Source organism: Pezoporus flaviventris, unplaced genomic scaffold (assembly GCF_033815535.1).
Source record: "Pezoporus flaviventris isolate CSIRO_AGI_PZ_B2104156 unplaced genomic scaffold, CSIRO_AGI_Pfla_v1 ptg000025l, whole genome shotgun sequence".
NCBI lineage: Eukaryota > Metazoa > Chordata > Aves > Psittaciformes > Psittacidae > Pezoporus > Pezoporus flaviventris.
The window spans coordinates 4,409,936-4,427,942 of record NW_026892573.1 but is presented as its reverse complement, the minus strand read 5'-3'; positions in this window follow the sequence as shown (position 1 = coordinate 4,427,942).

Sequence of the window (18,007 nt, the reverse complement as noted above, 5' to 3'; positions counted from 1 at the left end):
CTGGATTTGTGAGCTCTAGGGGAAATTTCACCTGAAATGTGGCTTCCTAGGAAAATATCACATCAGTGTCAAAAGCTTTAGTAAATCGATATACATGGCATCTACACCATCCACAGGCCTGTTTTGGTTGACATTATTTGTCCTTGAAAAACCTGTATTTGTGACAACCCTCCCTGTTATCTTCTAAGTACTTACAAAGGCCATGGCAGGGAGGTGGGAACTAGATGATATTTAAGGTCTCTTCCAACCCAAACCAGTCTATGATTCTATGACGAAACAGTTTATTGTTATTTTGTGAAAAACTGGAGTTCCTGTGATGGATCAGTAATTCCCGAGTTCCTCCTTTTTCTCCTTTCTGAATGTTTCACTTCATAATACAAGAACGGAACCAATTAAACACAGGTTGTATCTTCATCTCATTTTTACATATGAGCCAAATACCTCTGGTGGAGTTTTTAATTTGTGGTTAAAGACTTTGGGAAGCCTGGCACAAATTTAAGTATTTGCTTCTTTGAATTCATTCAGACCTTGCAGATGCAACTTTTAACAGTTATTCTAAAATAGGAACAAGCAATTAATCATGAGGGTTTCCAATGTAATAAAGTCATGTACAAATTAATAAATACATTACTTCAAAAATGCTCAGAACAAAAGTAAATGTTTTATTTAAATCATCTCTAAATCACTAGAGGTTTCTAATGGCAAAATGGGGAGGGGGGAAGGAGGAAGAACCTTGCCTTCCTCCTAATGGTTAGAAAAGGAGAAAACAGTTGGCAAAATTATTTGTATGGAAAAGGGAAAGAATTTAGCCCACCCAACAATGTGGCACTGAGAAGGAGCCCATTACTTTTATCTCTTTATGTGTTCTATTAAGCACAATGTCAGGGAGCTTTCCAATTACAGCAAATCAGTATGCAAAATTCCTGTGTAAATTTCCTATTTTCTTCTTGCAGTCTATCATAGCACACTTCAACTAAAAATTAAAACAAGTCTTTTTTTTTTAAAAAAAAAAAAAACAAACCAGAAAACAACTCCTGCTTAATAGAGGAAAGAGAAGGAGACAGATATCCCAGTGGAGTTTTTATTGCTGGTACAAGTGAAAGGAAGAAGCAACATATTGAAGTGGTGGGAGAGAATAAATGCAGCCATGTGGTCATCCCAAATAAGTAAGATGGACTCGTGGCCATGGTCCTGATCTTTTTTGATGATGAGCTGGAGAATACTGACCCAAATATTGTTGTCATAGTAAAAAAAAAACAGCAAAAATTAGTTTTCACAAGAGCTGTTGTGTGTAGTGCTCAAAACCACAGAGCATTTTTGTGGCCAGGCCAGTGAGATACGTGCTTACTTTTAAGCATGCAGTTTGTCCCATTTATTTCACTTTCATGTTTTATTTCACATGCTGAAAACACATACCCTTAGTGGGGAGCCCTACGAATTGACAGATTTGAGAAGAGAAATATTTGATCTATAGAGAAAGCATGAAAGGAAGGAAGAGAGATGGCTGTGAGAAAAAGAGCACAGAATGAAGGATGTGTCTGTTTACTTTTCTTAAATGATACATTTTTCTGACAGCAGCAAATAAAATACTCAGTAACTCCACAAATGCTAATATTAAGTCAAAATGATGCTTTCAGTAATTTAGCCAAGTATAACAAGATTAAATGAATTCTTACTTTAATTCCTGTGATTTAAATTCAGTTATCTCAGGAATAAATTGCTCTGCAAAGTTTTTCATAGAGTCTATTAACATACTTAATGTGGAGTTGAAATTCTGGCATTGCTCTAACAGCATTCCCACCTTAATTTCAAGGGATCCCATCATATGGTTTGCATAACTATTTTACCTTTAATAAAGAGAAGATGACACATGACTTAGAAGAAAAGAAAATACAGTTTTGCTACTTTAACCTTATCTAAGTTGTACTTCTAATTTAGAGTCTTAATTCATGAAACAGCCATAGTGTATGGGACAGCTCCAGATTAACATTGGCTAGACATAACCAAGCTTAGTCTAGATATATGAAAAAGTAAATAGAAGGGTTATTTCTGTGTATTTTACATCAATAAAGCTGAAATGTACAGGAGTGAGTATCATAAACACTTTTATTGAAGACTCATGTTAAAAGTAGTATGTTCTGAGGTTTACTGTCGTCTTGTCATTTACCACAGGTGAATGATGTTTAGCTTTGTTTTTAGGGAAAAAGAGTATTTGATTGTCTTTCTGAACATTTGCACAGTTAAAGTTTTGTATATTATTAGACTAGAAAGAGGTGTAAGGAACAAGCATGTATTGCTACTATGGCTAAAAGGTGTAAGTCATTTATTAAAAGAATTTACCAATTCACATTACTGTTGCCAAAAAAAAGCAAATCCAGGCATGTATACTTCTCTCTTCTCCTTGGTATTTTAGGATGAACCAAATTACAGGGAATTTTAGGACCAGTTTTAGAACCAACTAAATTCTAGGTAATACCCAATTCTAGGGAATTTGACTGGTCTTTAAAATGTTACTTCACAGGAAGGTGAAGCAAAACCTATGAAATTTTTCCTACAATGATGGAATGGAAAACTCTTGTCCCTGGGTGGAAAAAGGATGCCTGCTGGTGGCGTCCTGCAGCCCTGTGCACAGAGGGGATGGGCTGGTGGGAAGGTGTGTTTGGCCTTCCTGTGTGCCCCTCTAGGGGGTATAGCAGGGATGCTGCTCAGAGTGAAAGGTAAGCCCGTTTGCTTGTGGCACCATGAATGGATTCGCAGAGCTGCGAAATACCTGAGGAGCTAATTCTTCCCTGCCCAGGAAGGGTGGAGCAAGGCAGTGGGGATTAGCAAATGCATTTTTGACCAGATGAATAGCAAAAAGGTAAATCAAGGACAAAGTTTGGAGATGCTTTTTGCTTTATGCTTTTCTTCATGAAGTATAGGAACAGGGATATGATTTACAACTTTTTTTCCTGCATGAGGTTTGCGAAACTTAGAGGGGTTTGTGAGCTGTGGATGAAGCTATGCCAGGAGGAAAGGTCTGTGGTTTGAATGGAAAAGTACCAACCTGATGAACCTAAAAGGGACTGAGCAGTTCCTGGTCAAACGTATTTATTAGGCACTAGTTTCTAAGATGAAAGCATCTGAATCCCATGGAAACAAGTAGAAGGAATCAGAGACGGGCGGCCTTTAGGTGACAATAATTGCAGATGTCACGAAGGCCGAGGGGATGGTAAACCATGAAAAGGACAAATCATTGAAATAAATCATTTGGATTGGCTGGTGAGATGAACAACAAGCAAACATATTTTGAAAGAGCCAAATGCAAAGCTGTGGAAAAGCACAAAGTCTGTAAGAAACACTTATCTTTATGAGGGATTCTTTAGGGGATGCCTTGATTTTGAAAAGGTCTTAGGGGTCATGGTGATTTATCAGCTGTGTAAGTTCTACAGCCAGAATCAAATGGTAAGTTTGATTTATGAGTAGAATTGGGTCTACAAACAGAAGAATTTCTGGCACTTGTGAGTGATGTTGCCTCTGTGCTTGGTACTGAGGTAAATACAGCTACAGTATGGCATCTGGTGCTATTGCCTACAGTCCAAGACAGATTATTATTGTTTAGGAAAGGTACAAGGAAGAGCCTGCAAAGCACCTGAAAGACTATAAAACAATCTTTATAGTTGAAGTAGATCAGGGCATCCTAATTAACAACAGAAGTTGAGAGATGGCTTAATCAAAGCCTGGAGGTGTCAAAACAGGAAAGAGGTCAAGGGGGTTCTTCACTTTACATATAAGCTATTGGAAACTCTACCTCTTCTAAGGTTAAAATTAGGAAAAAAAAAGATAGATTTTAAAGCAAGGCTAAATTAATAACTGGAATAACATACCAAGGTTTGTGGTTCAAAATTTCTAAACAAAACACTGGGCGTTGTTTAAAACAAAGTTCTCTTTCAAACTCAGGTGCATCTTATGACTTGCTCTATAGAGAACTAAATAATCAACCAGCCACCAGTATCTAGGAATGTAAGACCTCTATAGTATATACAGTGTACAAACTCTACTAACCAGATAATCACCAGGGAGTCTTCTGAGTTTATAATCATAGAAATATGATGCATCTTCTGTAGGTTAGAAAAAAAGTATTCTATTGGAGCAAATGGGGGCATACAAATATCCTCATCCTGACTTAAAAGCAATGTATTTTGTCATTAGAGGAAGTCTGGGTCACTATAAAAAGCAGAGCATTAAGAATTCTACAGCTAAGGCATGTTTTCTGCATCTTCCATCTTATGCTCCCAATGACATCCTAGATGATAATGATTGAAGATGTCTATTTATTAGATATGACAGCTTCCACTGATGAGGGTGTTTGTAATTCTAAGCAAAGAGCAGATGCTAAGATGAAATGTCTTTAATTTTCTAACCACAGAGTTGTTGCTTTGGTAGACTCCTGAGACGGCTGTTCTGTGATCATTTAATACCAGCTCTATGCAGTTGTACCACATGCAGCAGTACAAATTCAATCAAAATCAGGCAAGAGCATATGATTCCATTCCGGTTGGTTTAGCCAGAGCACACAGCACAGTGTCTACATTTGCTTTATGATTTTATGTTGATTTTATGCCGGTTGCAGGAAGACAGCATGAAGTTAAGAGTTGCTTAGACAGAGGCTCTACATTAAATCTGCCAGGACAAAGTTATCTCTCCAATATGTTGTTAACAAATCTGAATCAGTGGAGTGACTCTGTACCAGTATATTGCATTCTTATGATTACAATTTCTTTGAGATCTCACACTAAGTGCCTCAAAAAACACATTCACTGTAGTATCACCAAACCACAGTTTGAGAGCTAAGCTGAACTGAGAGTTAAAACAGAGACACTGAATAGGAGTCTCATCATGCCTGCTCTCCAGCCACAAACAGTTGTACTGCCAATCCCTGGGATACCTTTGAATTTGCCACTGATTCCTGAGGAAAAAAAAAAAAAAAGAAAGCAAACAAAAATCTCCAGCCGAAACAGGAACACTTTCAGGAAAACAGCCGGAGGTGAGGATGGTTTCCTTTGAACTTCCTGTTTCAAAGTCAAGTTGTGTCTCTTTAGACGTAGACCATTATTTGGAAGACTTTAAATCCCCTCACATTTGACCTACATCAAGTTCGGGGCTTGGAGTGTGCTATATGAACTAGGCATGCCAATTAATATTAATGATGGTAGTAATCATAGTATATGAATGATCTGCAAGAATGAGCTAACTTCTTTGTCAACTGCCTGAATAATTTTAGAAACCATAAAGGTGAGCTGGTTGGAAGTTGGGCCACAATGGTTGTATTATTTTTCAAAGCTGGAAGGAGGCGCAGTGACAAAGATGAACTTGATATCGGCTTGGAAGGGAATACTCCGTAAAACCAAATAATAAAGGCATCAGCATGGTCAGTACAGGAAGGAATTCTGGTGGCCTGATTTTAAAGCATGAATGCCTTGGACAAGAAGGAATTACAATATCAGAATTTACAATGTAGGTAACATGAGAAACAAGGGCTTCAAGAAATCTGGACATGTAGTGAGTGCAGTTTTTGTGGTGGAAATCTGGAATGATCCCACTGATCTTCATGGCAGTAGCTGAACTTGCCCCTGTGAAAGCCAGATCAGGTTCTACTCTACATTTCGAAAATGAATTTTAAAAACACATTTCAGGGCATAGAACAGTCCCAGACAGGGGAGTGTCACCTTCTGATCTGCTAAATTTCACACTGATTTTATTGTGTGACTCCACAAAAGCTCAGGTCTCTATGAAGAGTCATTAACCTCTATATAGCCAGAACAGTTGCGTGCCAAGTCCTCAAAGCACAAAATTCCCATTACTGGGTAGTTTTTGGAGCATCCTTTTGCAGACCTCTGAAAGCACCACTTAATAAAAATATGCAATAAACCAGATGGCCTTTTTCTTCTTTTACCAGAAGGTGCAGGGCTCCCATTCTTGTGTAGTTTCAGAATGCAGTCTCTCAGACAGTCACACAGCACACAGGATGCATCATGCCTTTTTTTTTTTTTTTTTTGCTTATTTTCATCCCACATTGAGAAAATACATAGCTAAAAATACTTCAGGATGCTTTCCAGGGAATACCAGCCATGTGTCCCTCAAGGGACTCTTCTTTAACATTCCTTAACCCACATGGTATTCAGTGTTTCCAGTGACAGACTGTGCCTCCATAAATAAGCTGCCTAAGTTCCTAATATGAGCTGTGCATTGCATACGGTGGAATAAATGCCTTAAAAGAATGCTGAGGCTACAAAAGGAAACAGCCATAGAGGTAAAGAAATGCCAAAATTAAGGCAGTCTGTGCAAACTCAATATGGTCCTGTTGTGCAGATGCCCAGTCTGAGCCAGTCTCTCATTAAGGCCTGTTCTTTCCTCCTGATTCATCCCAACTACAGGTGCTTGCTGCTCATTAGAAGGGAAGCTACTTGATACGTCTTTATAGTCTTCATTTGTAGTAACCCTTCTTAGTGGCTTAACACATTACCTTTTACTTCCCACCCGTGCAGACTGTAAATAGTGAAGTCAGTCAGCATGAACATGACTTATTTGACTCCAGTCCTCTCTGTATACCTTCCTTCTCTGGTGTGGCAAAGCTGTGTTCAGATTTCATGGGACATGCAAAATAATTAATATGTATTTAAAGGAATTTCCCTACTGTATTTCCAAACACCTTTCAAACAACAACACCCTGGTATCCCTAACAGTGGAAAGCATTATGCCAGCCAAGCCCAGGGATACTGCAAGCTCTTTTTCCACCTCACATAGCATCACTCTCACAACTGCCATAGGAAGGAAAACTTGATCCATACATCAGCAGTGTCTGTTTATGAGCCATATACCTTTGAACTACTGGGTGAAGTCATTTTCTTGGGGAAAGCAGAAAATCCTGCTTCCCAATGCACCAAAGCTCTTCAGTGAGTATCCCTCCTTTCATCATCCTTCTTAGTTTCAGAGAACTGAATCCTACAGTATGGGCCCCAAGGAGAAGAAGACATTCATCCAAATGCCAGATCTATATTTCTTCCATGAGCAGACACCTATCAGTACCAGACTGCAGAAAAACACCTGTCCTGGGTTCAGCAGTAGCAGTCATGTTTCTCCTTCTTGGTAGCTGGTGCAGTGCAGTGTTTTGACTTTCGGCCTGGGAACAGAGCTGATAACAATGATGTTTTGGTTTGGCCAAGGACTTTGTGAGCCTCATGCTCTGCCAGGGAGGAGGGGAAGCCGGGAGGAAGCAGAGACAGGACACCTGACCCAAACTGACCAAAGAGGTATTCCATACCACAGCACGTCATGCCCAGGATGTAACTGGGAGTTAGCCGGAAGGGCTGGGAGACTGCAGGGTTGGAGGAGGTATCGGTCGGAGCTTGGTCGGGCTGAGGGGGGCGAGTTTTTGGTTGGCTGGTGCTGAGGTGTTGTATTCTCTTCCCCTGTTATTTCCTTTATCATTATTATCATTGGTGGTAGCAGTAGTGATTTGTGTTATACCTTAGTTACTAAACTGTTCTTATCTCAACCCGTGGGAGTTGCATTCTTTTCGATTCTCCTCTCCGTCCCTCCGGGAGCAGGGGGAGGGCACGAAAGGGGGGGAAGTAAGTGAACGAATTACCTGACTGGGTTTAAACCACGACAACACCCCACCACTCAAACCCTTTGAAGAAGAAATACATTCTGTTTGAGAAATCATTGGAAAACCAGATCTCTAAAGGGGTGCAAAGCATTGCTGCTGCTACTAACGATGCAATGATTAATCGATTATTCTAGGTATTTGGGATACAGTTAACCCCTTTCATCAACTCACCTATAACAGATTCAGGGAAAAATATGACACTCACACACAGAACTTTGCAGAACCTCCCATACCATTAAAACAGGAAAACAAAACAAAACAAAATGAAAACCAAACCAAACCCTGCTAGGCTAATGGAGAAAATAAATATCACTATAGCTCCTAGCAGCCCTCAGGCGCTCTGCTCCCTCCAGTTGTGTAAATCTTTCTGTTTGGCCTCTGGAAGGGTGAAGGAGCCCCTCCTCACATCTTCCAGGGAGAGTGAAGACAAGCCCTCTCAGGCTTAAGTCCAGTGCCTTTGAGAGAGGGAAGGCTTCCTGGAGCAGGGAAGGAGAGCTCCCAGCTTTGCTTTGAGCCAGTGTTTCCTATGAAATGTTACTGAAACAGGGCTGTGCAGAAGCTGTAGGATGACTTTTTTTCATGGGTTGTTTGTTGTTTTTTTTTTTTACTGTTTTCATAAGCTGGTTGTTTGCTGTGAGATAAAACATGTTGCTCACTTACATCTTACTATCTCAGATACAACTCCTTTGAAGTAGACCTGTCTAAAAAGGTTATCCACATGTTTCTGTAGCCTCCAATTTCTTGGTGAGCCTTGGTAATCCACAGCTACAGGGATAAGATAGGCTCCCTCTGAGATCAGAGGGTAAAAGCATGCAGAGCCTGCCTAGTGCTGATATCAATTTTACACATTGAATTGAAGCCGAGGAAGCTGCAGCTGTCAGAAAATGGGAACATTTTTAAATGAAGGCACCACATGGATCGACGAAAATTCTTGCTTAGCAAATGAAATGAGGACAAACGGCAAAAGAAAGGTGCTTCATTACTGATTTTATCAGCTGACTTTCCCACTTTGTTTTGGTTTGTTTTTTTTAATCAACTCTCCTGCTGAATGTAGAAGGGAGGGGAAGTGTAAGACCTCAGTCATCCATTCAAAGCTAGTTCATGCCACAGGTGTGCCAGGAAAGATCAGTCCCATCACACCAACCCTGCTTTGCCGTTAAGAAGTCAGACTTTATCACTCTTCACCATTGGTCTTTATCACTCTTCACCTTCTGTACTTGGGCAGGGTGGCATCTTCTTTCATGTTTTCTCCTGATTCCACATAGCCAGTGGTTTTGAAATATCCAGGGCAAAGTCTATGTGCGAGCTGCTGAGGGTTACCACAGGGGACTGGTGCTAGAATGTAAAAGAGGCCAGTGGGGGGAAGTGGAAATAATGAGGAGTGAGGTACACCGGTGGAACCGAGCAGCAGGAATGAGATGACATTTCAAATGAGGGAAAACGCAAATGGGACTCTATTGAAGGCTAGTTATAGGGAAGGGAAGATGGGAGCTGAGCAGAGTATCCAACAGCAATTGTGCTGTCTATACATATGTTACAGTTGGTGGTGTTCTCTGCATGCCGTCCCATCGGCAAAGAAGTGAAAAGAGTGTATAGGTTCCTTTTTCACATACAGCGTTCTAATTCACTCAACCATACCAATTCCTTTCCACCTCAAGTAAGCAAGTGAATACAAGAAGACATAAATAAATGAGAATGTAAGAAAGACACTCTGTTTCACACTCTTACAACCATCAAACTAAATGTATAATTTCTGCAGCTCCATGGAAGGCAATGAAGTTGAAATTAGCTCTTTATGCATGGATTACAGTATTGCATAGTGAATTTTAGGCATCCATAAAATGCAGTATAAATAGTTTATGCTCAGTCCTAAGGGTGAGGTGTTTCATTTGTGTATTTCTGTTAGATTATGATTATTAAAAGAGCTTCAGACTGATATAATGAAAGTTTAAAAGTATCTTGATCTGAAGAAAGCTGGAAAAATAGTTTAGAAAAAATATTAGAGGTGTGTAAACCTAGAAACTACAGGAAAAAGAAGCAAAGCTATTATACCTATTTTTGTTTGTTCAAGGCAGGAGAAAATTAGAGAGACATGAAAGGCAGCAGAGGCATCATGCCAGACAACTTTCTGATGGATAATGGTCAATGCAATCTTGTTATTTTGTGTTCTTTCTTTGCCTGTGCTCAGCGTCCATCCATTACGTTTTGCTGTACGTAACATCCACATCTTGAACACAATGTCAGACAGACTTGATTCTTAGATTTTCTTCCTGAAAGAATAAAAAGTTCATTGAGGTGGAGGAGAATTGGAATTCAGTAACCTTTAATACAGAACAGATTCCAAATTCAGGTCATTTCATCAAAAATAATCAAAACAAAATGCAAAAAAAATGCAAAGTATCAGATTAAAGGGATAGAAACATAAACATTGAGCCCAGTGATAACTGATTTAAATTAAATGCAAGTCCGTAAAGAGGCTAAACCTTTCAGTCACAATCTGTTTCATTAGTGCACAGCTACAGACTAGTGAATTCTGTTGTTTATGGTTCTTAAGGAATAAATGTCACTTTGTGTCCCCTGACTACATCTGAAGTCAATAAATCCATCTGCTGCCTTTCACGCATACAGAATGCATTTTTATTCCCTCCAAGCCATGTTCATTGGCCAGCTTGATATAATTAAATGGCCTGCATGACACATTCAGATCCTTAAATTTAAGCCATTCATTTAAGTATGCATATTGCAGTTTCCCCCAGGTACAGGAAGAAAGGGGAGTACAAATAGCGATAGTCCTAAGGTGCATCCCTTGCCATTACAGGTTGTCAAATGTGATGTTAATATATTTCACAAATACTAAATGAAGATAGCAGCTAAAGATAGATTCAACAAGTGCAGTCTATTTTAATTCTTTTTTGTAGAACCCTCTCTCAGTGTTCTTGGTAGTGCCTCTGTAGACTGAGGAGAGTATGAGAATAATATATATATCTCCTTCTATTCAATGAATATAACACCTTTATTCAATGGCAATATGTTAACTTGTCAAAGCTCATCATCTTTGTGTTACACAATAAAACATTCCTTAATGCAACAGAGTACTGTGTTGCAAACCTAGCTCACCTAGAAGGAAAATTCCACATAAACTATTCTATACCATCTGTTGCTTTGCCTAAGCTATTTTCCCTTTAGAAAATAACCTCTGTGAGATGTTAATTAACATCGTGTTTGGAAAAAGTCTGAATAAACCTCTTGCATTGAACCAGACTTAGCATACTCAATTATTTTTTTATTCTTCCCCATCTACATATTTCTTTTGACCCAAAGCTTATTTTTCTCCTTTTTTTTTTCAGAGAAGCTTGAATTTTGTTCCAATCTGGGGAGAAATGCAAGCCAACCAGCTGGCAATAAAGTTTTTCCCATGTCATAAAAGACTAAACATCAACAGAAGTAGTGGTCTTTGACTCCTGGAAGTGCTCAAGGCCAGGCTGGATGGGGCTTTGAGCAACCTGATCTAGTGGAAGGTGTCCCTGCCTGTGGCAAGGGGTTGGAACTGGATGGTTCCTTAAGGTCCCTTAAGGTCCCTTCCAACACAAACCATTCTATGATATTGCTCCCACAAATATTATGGTTGCTTTTTATCAGCTCATGTGGACATAATTTCTTTTTTAGAATAACACTATTCCTAAGGTACCCACACAACTCTACTTGTGATTTGTTGAATCCGTAACTTATGTTTTATATCCGGTTGTTTGGCATAGGAGTAGAATTAAAACCCTTTGAAAGAGGGAATGTTTTTAAGAGAAAAAATGCTCTTCTCAATCAGAAGAATAAAGGTAATCTACATACATTTGTGCTGCATAACTGAAGTTTTGTCTCTTCATTCACATTTTTGGTTAGAGCTGACATATCCCCCACAAGAAACTCTGGATCTCAAGGGAGAGAAGAAGGGAAGAGACTGCAACCTATTATTATTCACCTGGATGTTACAAAGATATCTTTCATGTGTCAAGTGGTACCACGTGGGTGGCATAATCTGGCATTATTGTGCATTGCTGCTCTCTATCATCACACTTTTCTAAAACTATCCCTGTCACTGGTATGGTGTCTACACATAAAGTGACTGCACTTTTTACTGTGCTCCATAAAAACCCAGACTTCAAATCACTAGATTCAGCTCAGAATAGGACTGACTAATCTTCATTAAAATGTATATACCTATAGATAAATACACATATAAAGTGTGATTTCCAAGTTTTTATTTTATAGACATTTATAAAAAGAGAGGTTTCTATTCCATGGTTTATTTTACTAACCAAAAGAATGCAAATCTTGCAACAAGGATTTAAAGCAAACCCATGCAGTAATATGGACCTGAATGCTGAAGTTTAAATTAGATTAGTAGCAGAATTGGCCATTTTACAATCTAGTTAGGAAAGTACTAGTCAAAAAGCTTTCATGGCACTTCATCTTTCTGTGACTGCTGTAGCAATATCGGCTCTGGTTACTTGGGCAACTGATCAACAACTTCACCTTGGTTGTAAATGCAACGCTGGGAAGAGATTAAGAAAACGAAACAGGAAGGAGGAAGCTAGTTTGAATAGAGAAAGAATAATGTCTGGGATCATGGGCAGGCAGTAGTTTTAGTCATTCATAAGTACAAGAAAAGATACCTAATTCTTACACATGACAGTATATTTGGTTGCATTTAAAGAAGAGGTCCTGAGAGAAGTTCAGAGTCCTCACCCATCAAGTCTTACCAAAAATACCATATTCTAGTTATATAGCTGATAAAGAATGAAGGGAATATTTTGTAAAAGTACAAAATAAAACATGCAGATATTGTCCTCTTCTAGCAGTAGGGAAACCTTGAACTTCAGAAGGTCTATGTTGCTTGTCTGGTGCACACCTTACTATTGTGAAAACACATAGCATTTATTGTAAACCTACTTGATAGCACTGGACTAAACCCTCTTTTTCCCACCTTATAACAGCAACTGTATGACTCAGAGAGACTGGATACACATACATTATGTATTTAACTTCAATATTATCAAAATTACATAGATTAGGGATAAAATTCTGTTTCCATTTCTCATTCTACTTTGTCTCCAGTCCCTAAAGTCTTGATTTTTTAACTGGTTTTCAGCAGCAAAGTCCATAGGAACCTGCTTTTTGCCTTACACCATAGAGAACCTTTCACCAAGAGGGCACAGAGATGTGATCCTAAGATGAACCAGGTCAGTATGAATCCAAGTTTCCAACACTCTCACACACTCCTGGGGACACTACAGTAAGAAACAAGACAATGTCTAGAAGTGTGGGATGCAGTCTTTAAACCAAAAGATCACAGAGTAAGCGTGGATATGTGAACAAAAATGTAAACAATAGTTCAGCATGGAGAAGTGAAGGCTCCAAGGAGACTTTAGAGCAGCTTTCAGCGCCTACAGGGGGCCTACAAAAAGCCTGGAGAGGGACATTTTACAAGGGCATGTAGTGACAGGACAAGGGGGAATGGCTTTAAACTGGAAGAGGGTAGACTTAGATTAGGAAGAATATCTTTACTATGAGGGTGGTGAGGCACAGGAACAGGCTGCCCAAGGATGCTGTGAATGCTCTATCCCTGGAAGTGTTGGATGGGGCTTTGAGCAACCTGGTCTAGTGGAAGGGGTCTCTGCCATGGCAGAGGAGTTGGAACTGGATGATCTTTAGGGTTCCTTCCAACCCAAACCACTCTACTATTCTATGATATTCTATAAGACATCTGATTTGGTACCTCTTGGCAAGGTAACTGAATGTTTAGAGCAATCAAAAATTAAGATAATAATCAGCAGCTTAAAACTCCAGTAATTGAAAAGTGCCTTATTATTATTATTATTATTAAAGAGTTGCTTTGTTAGGTCCTAAATGCATTTGCCTTTATTCTGCAGTATAATATCATCAGTAATTCCAAATGGTTACTATATTATAGCTGTTTCCAGATGTTACATGATTTGCAGGCATAGCAAATAATGCAGAATACAAGTGCCCGAGCCCTCTCAATGCTTTGATAAGCTAACTCTGGAAGTTTTAGTACAACCATGTGCAAAATAATACTTGGAAGAATGAAGCAAAGCATTTGAGGTCATGGAAGCTAGAGACTGAACATATGCTCTCAGTCTGATCCTCTTAGTAAGGGTGCACACAATCTTTACTGTATAATAGGAAACTGTATTATCTCTGACAACATTGAAACTGTTACTATAATACAGCTGCCAGTCTTGACACTGGCCTGGACACTCTAAGCATCCAGTGAAGAGTCACAGAAAAAAAAAAAAAGACTGAAAGGTTATAAAGCTTACAAAACAATCTGAATAAATTGTTACACCATCTGAGTTAGCCTTAATTTCCCGTTAGGAATTTCTTGCACCTTTCTCTGTTGGAAGAAAGACTTGTCTGTAACTAAATCACTGTTCCATGTAACAGGAATTAGAAACTGTGATCAAGCTAAATCAAACATTTGCTTAACCAAGCTTAGAAGATTGAACCCACTCTTTTATTTTACTGCAATGCCTGTTTTTCAGTCTCTTGATCACTGTAGGCTCCTGCTGTATGCTCTTAGCTTTTGTGGGTGGTAAAAGGGTTGAGGGGCTCTTTCCTGATATTTTGTTTTGGCTACAGTTAATGCAAAAGGATCTCCTTGTGTCTCGACCGAGGAGGAAAACTGTGATAAAAAAGCGGAGTCCGTTACTGAAAATACTGCTTACGTGCTTCTTCCCACTCTTGTTAATCCCATTATTTTAATGAGTGTGCCCTCAGATATGGTCAGACATCTGACCTCAGACTAAGGATTATTCTGTGAAGGTTTATGCATAAATTTGACTTCATGCGCTGGAAGTTCAGAGATGAGATATTCCTGCTGAGTAGCACCAAGTGAACATTAATGTTCTTTGAGCCCAAACTTCCCATTATCTCTCTGCAGAAACTAGAATGCAATTGCAAATACTGGTATTAACTTTAAAAAGCTTGCAGTATCTCAAAGTGAGCTTTGTCCCTTCTGTGGAGAGTAGTTCAGAAGTCTTCTTGGGCTTTATGGTTTTTTTGGTTTTGTTTTTGTTTCAAACTAAGCACTGAGGGCAACATTCACTCCTTTGAGCAACCCAAAGCATGGAGATACTTCTGCTGATTGCCTGCTCTGAAGCTGAGAAAACTTTGGTTCATGAACAAAAAGCATTGTCAGTTGAGAGCACATCTGCAGAATCCTCTAGTTTGTTTTATTTTTTTAACTCTGCTTAATTCTATAGCTGAAATAAGGACAACAATGATGCTGGATGTACAACAGCTAGGGAGCTTTCTTTGCGCTTCAGACACATTTTAGTGATCAGTGCAATCACCTTATTGCCCCAGCAGGTCTTTTGCAGAGCTAATACATAACATTTCATGTCCTAATCATTCTTCGTAGAACATCAACAGTAAATTTCCAAACATTATCTCCTGGTTGTATCTGTCTGTCATTTTGCCTCTCTCCCAGTTTATTTCACATATTCTGACATGATCCAAGAAAACAACAGATGGCAACTTCATCCGAGTGGGTGTTATCCACGAGGGACTGCAAAACAAGAGCTTGTTTTCTAATAACTTCCTGCCTTTCAGGTTAAAAGTTTCAGAATCCACAGCAATTCTCTAATGTGACTCTGAAGAGCGAGTTAGGATAGAAGGGCTGGCTTAGGCAAGGAAAGATCTGCTGTTGACTTCCATAAGCTGAGATTGAGACCTGCCTGCAAACAGAATTTTGAACCTAACATCTGCTGACTACGTTTGGATGTGGGATTTCTCATGTGCAATGCATGAATAGCAATAATAATACAGTGCAGCAGGAGAAACAGAGACAGTATAACGAAAAGGAGGCAAATAAGAAGTTGGGGGGGTTATGTGGGAAACACCTGTTAGAAAACAGTTGATAGATTAAAAGGCTTGGGAAAGAAGGAAAAGAGGAAAGGAAGAACGAAGGAATGAAGCAGGAAAAAGGAACAGGACAAGGAGGGAAGGAGTAAAGGCAGAAGGAAGTAAGGAGAGGACGGTTATAAAACATGCAGTGACGCAGTGGTTTTGCTGAATGTCTTCTCCTGAGCAGTTCCAGTTCTTGAAAAATTCAGGGCTTCCCATTGTTCCAAGAAACCCAATGAAAATAAATGCTGTAGAAGAGTTATAAACTGTGAGACAGATTTTTATTAGATTTCCTTGGGCAGAAGGAATATCTGTATCTTGTCCGGACAAGAAAGCGAGGAAAATTTTTCCTTCCACTCCTCAACAAAAAATATCCTTTCAATTACCAATGAAAGAAGAGTGCAAATACTTTGGGCTACATAGAGTGATTACCTATGAAATGGGAAAGTAAGCATATGAAGCATGAGAAATTTAGCTCAGGTCACAGGATTTAGCTTTTTCTTCCTTTAATGTGCCTGCTCAGACTACAGCTTAGTTGTAGCAGGCTACAACTAATTAGTTGTAGGCAGGCTACAACTAATATAGCAGGCAACTAATGCAGCAGGCTACAACTAATATAATTAATATCCATTACTCAAGAAAGGGGTACATATTATTAAAAATAGTATCAGAACATAGAAATAATACTAAGCCAACAGCCAAACACACACAGAGTTACTCACTTGTTCCCATCTTGCATGAGACAGGGAATGGGAAAGCATCTGTGTTGGTACTTCATGTGTTGGTCAGTTTTGTGCTAAAATTCTTTATTCTATTTGTCGGGAAGACTTTGTATGTTGGTCAATCTTGTTGTTCTATGTGGACTTGTTAATAATGAGGAATCCTTCCAGTAACAAGAAATAGGGTTTGTGAAATATAGATGCCATAATTTTAGGGCAACATTTTGCCTGAGCTCACACACTTAGCAAGAAATTAAAATCTAGATTTTCAGATACTGACAGGGAAGTAAGAGAAGTAAGAATGCTGAGTAAATTACTCTTTAAAAAGGAAAAAAACTGGGAGCAGGGGGGTGGTGTGCAGAAGATTGCTGTGTTTAATTAGCCAAGAGACCTGCGTGGCTAAATAGGGAATTGCTGGGTATGCTCAAGTGGAAGAGGAGAGTTTACAGGTCATGGAAGGAGGGGCTGGCCACTTGGGAGGAATATAAGGCTGCTGCTAGAGGATGTAGGAAGGCAGCTAGGAGGACTAAGGCATCCTTAGAATTAAACCTGGCAAGAAGGGTCAAGGACAGCAAAAAGAGCTTTTTCAAATACATGGCAGACAAAACTAACACCAGAGGCAATGTAGGCCCACTGATGAACGGAATGGGTGCCCTGGTGACAGAAGATATAGAGATGGCAGAGTTACCGAATGCCTTCTTTGTCTCTGTCTACTCTGCTGCAGGCAGTCCTGAAGAGCCCTGTACCCCTGAGACCTTAGATGAAGTCAGGTCGACGGAGCAGTTTGCCTTAGTCGATGAGGAATGGGTTAGAGACCAGTTGAGCAATCTGGACATCCATAAATCCATGGGTCCAGATGGGATGCACCCGCGGGTGCTGAGGGAACTGGCGGAAGTCATTGCTAGACCACTCTCTATCATCTTTACCAAGTCTTGGGAAACGGGAGAGGTGCCTGAGGACTGGAGGAAAGCAAATGTCACTCCAGTCTTCAAAAAGGGCAAGAAGGAGGACCCGGGTAACTATAGACCGGTCAGCCTCACCTCCATCCCTGGGAAAGTGATGGAACACCTTATCCTTGGTACCATCTTAAGGCATATCAAGGATAAGAAGGTTATGAGGGGCAGTCAACACGGCTTCACCAGGGGGAAATCATGTTTGACCAATCTCTTAGCCTTTTATGAGGAAATAACACGGTGGATGGATGATGGCAGAGCGGTGGATGTGGTCTACCTTGACTTCAGCAAAGCATTTGACACAGTCTCCCACAGCATCCTCACAGCTAAAATGAGGAAGTGTGGACTGGATGATCAGGTAGTGAGGTGGACTGCGAACTGGCTGAAGGAGAGAAGCCAGAGAGCTGTGGTCTATGGGGCTGAGTCTAGTTGGAGGCCTGTAACTAGTGGAGTGCCTCAAGGGTCAGTACTGGGACCAGTATTATTTAATATATTCATCAACGATTTAGATGAGGGAATTGAGTGTACTATCAGCAAGTTTGCTGATGACACTAAGCTGGGAGGAGTGGCTGACACGCCAGAAGGCTGTGCTGCCATCCAGCGAGACCTGGACAGGCTGGAGAGTTGGGCAGGGAGTAACTTGATGAAATATAACAAGGGAAAGTGTAGAGTCCTGCATCTGGGCAGGAACAACCCCAGGTTCCAGTACAGGTTGGGGAACGACCTGTTAAGAGAGCAGTGTAGAGGAGAGGGACCTGGGGGTC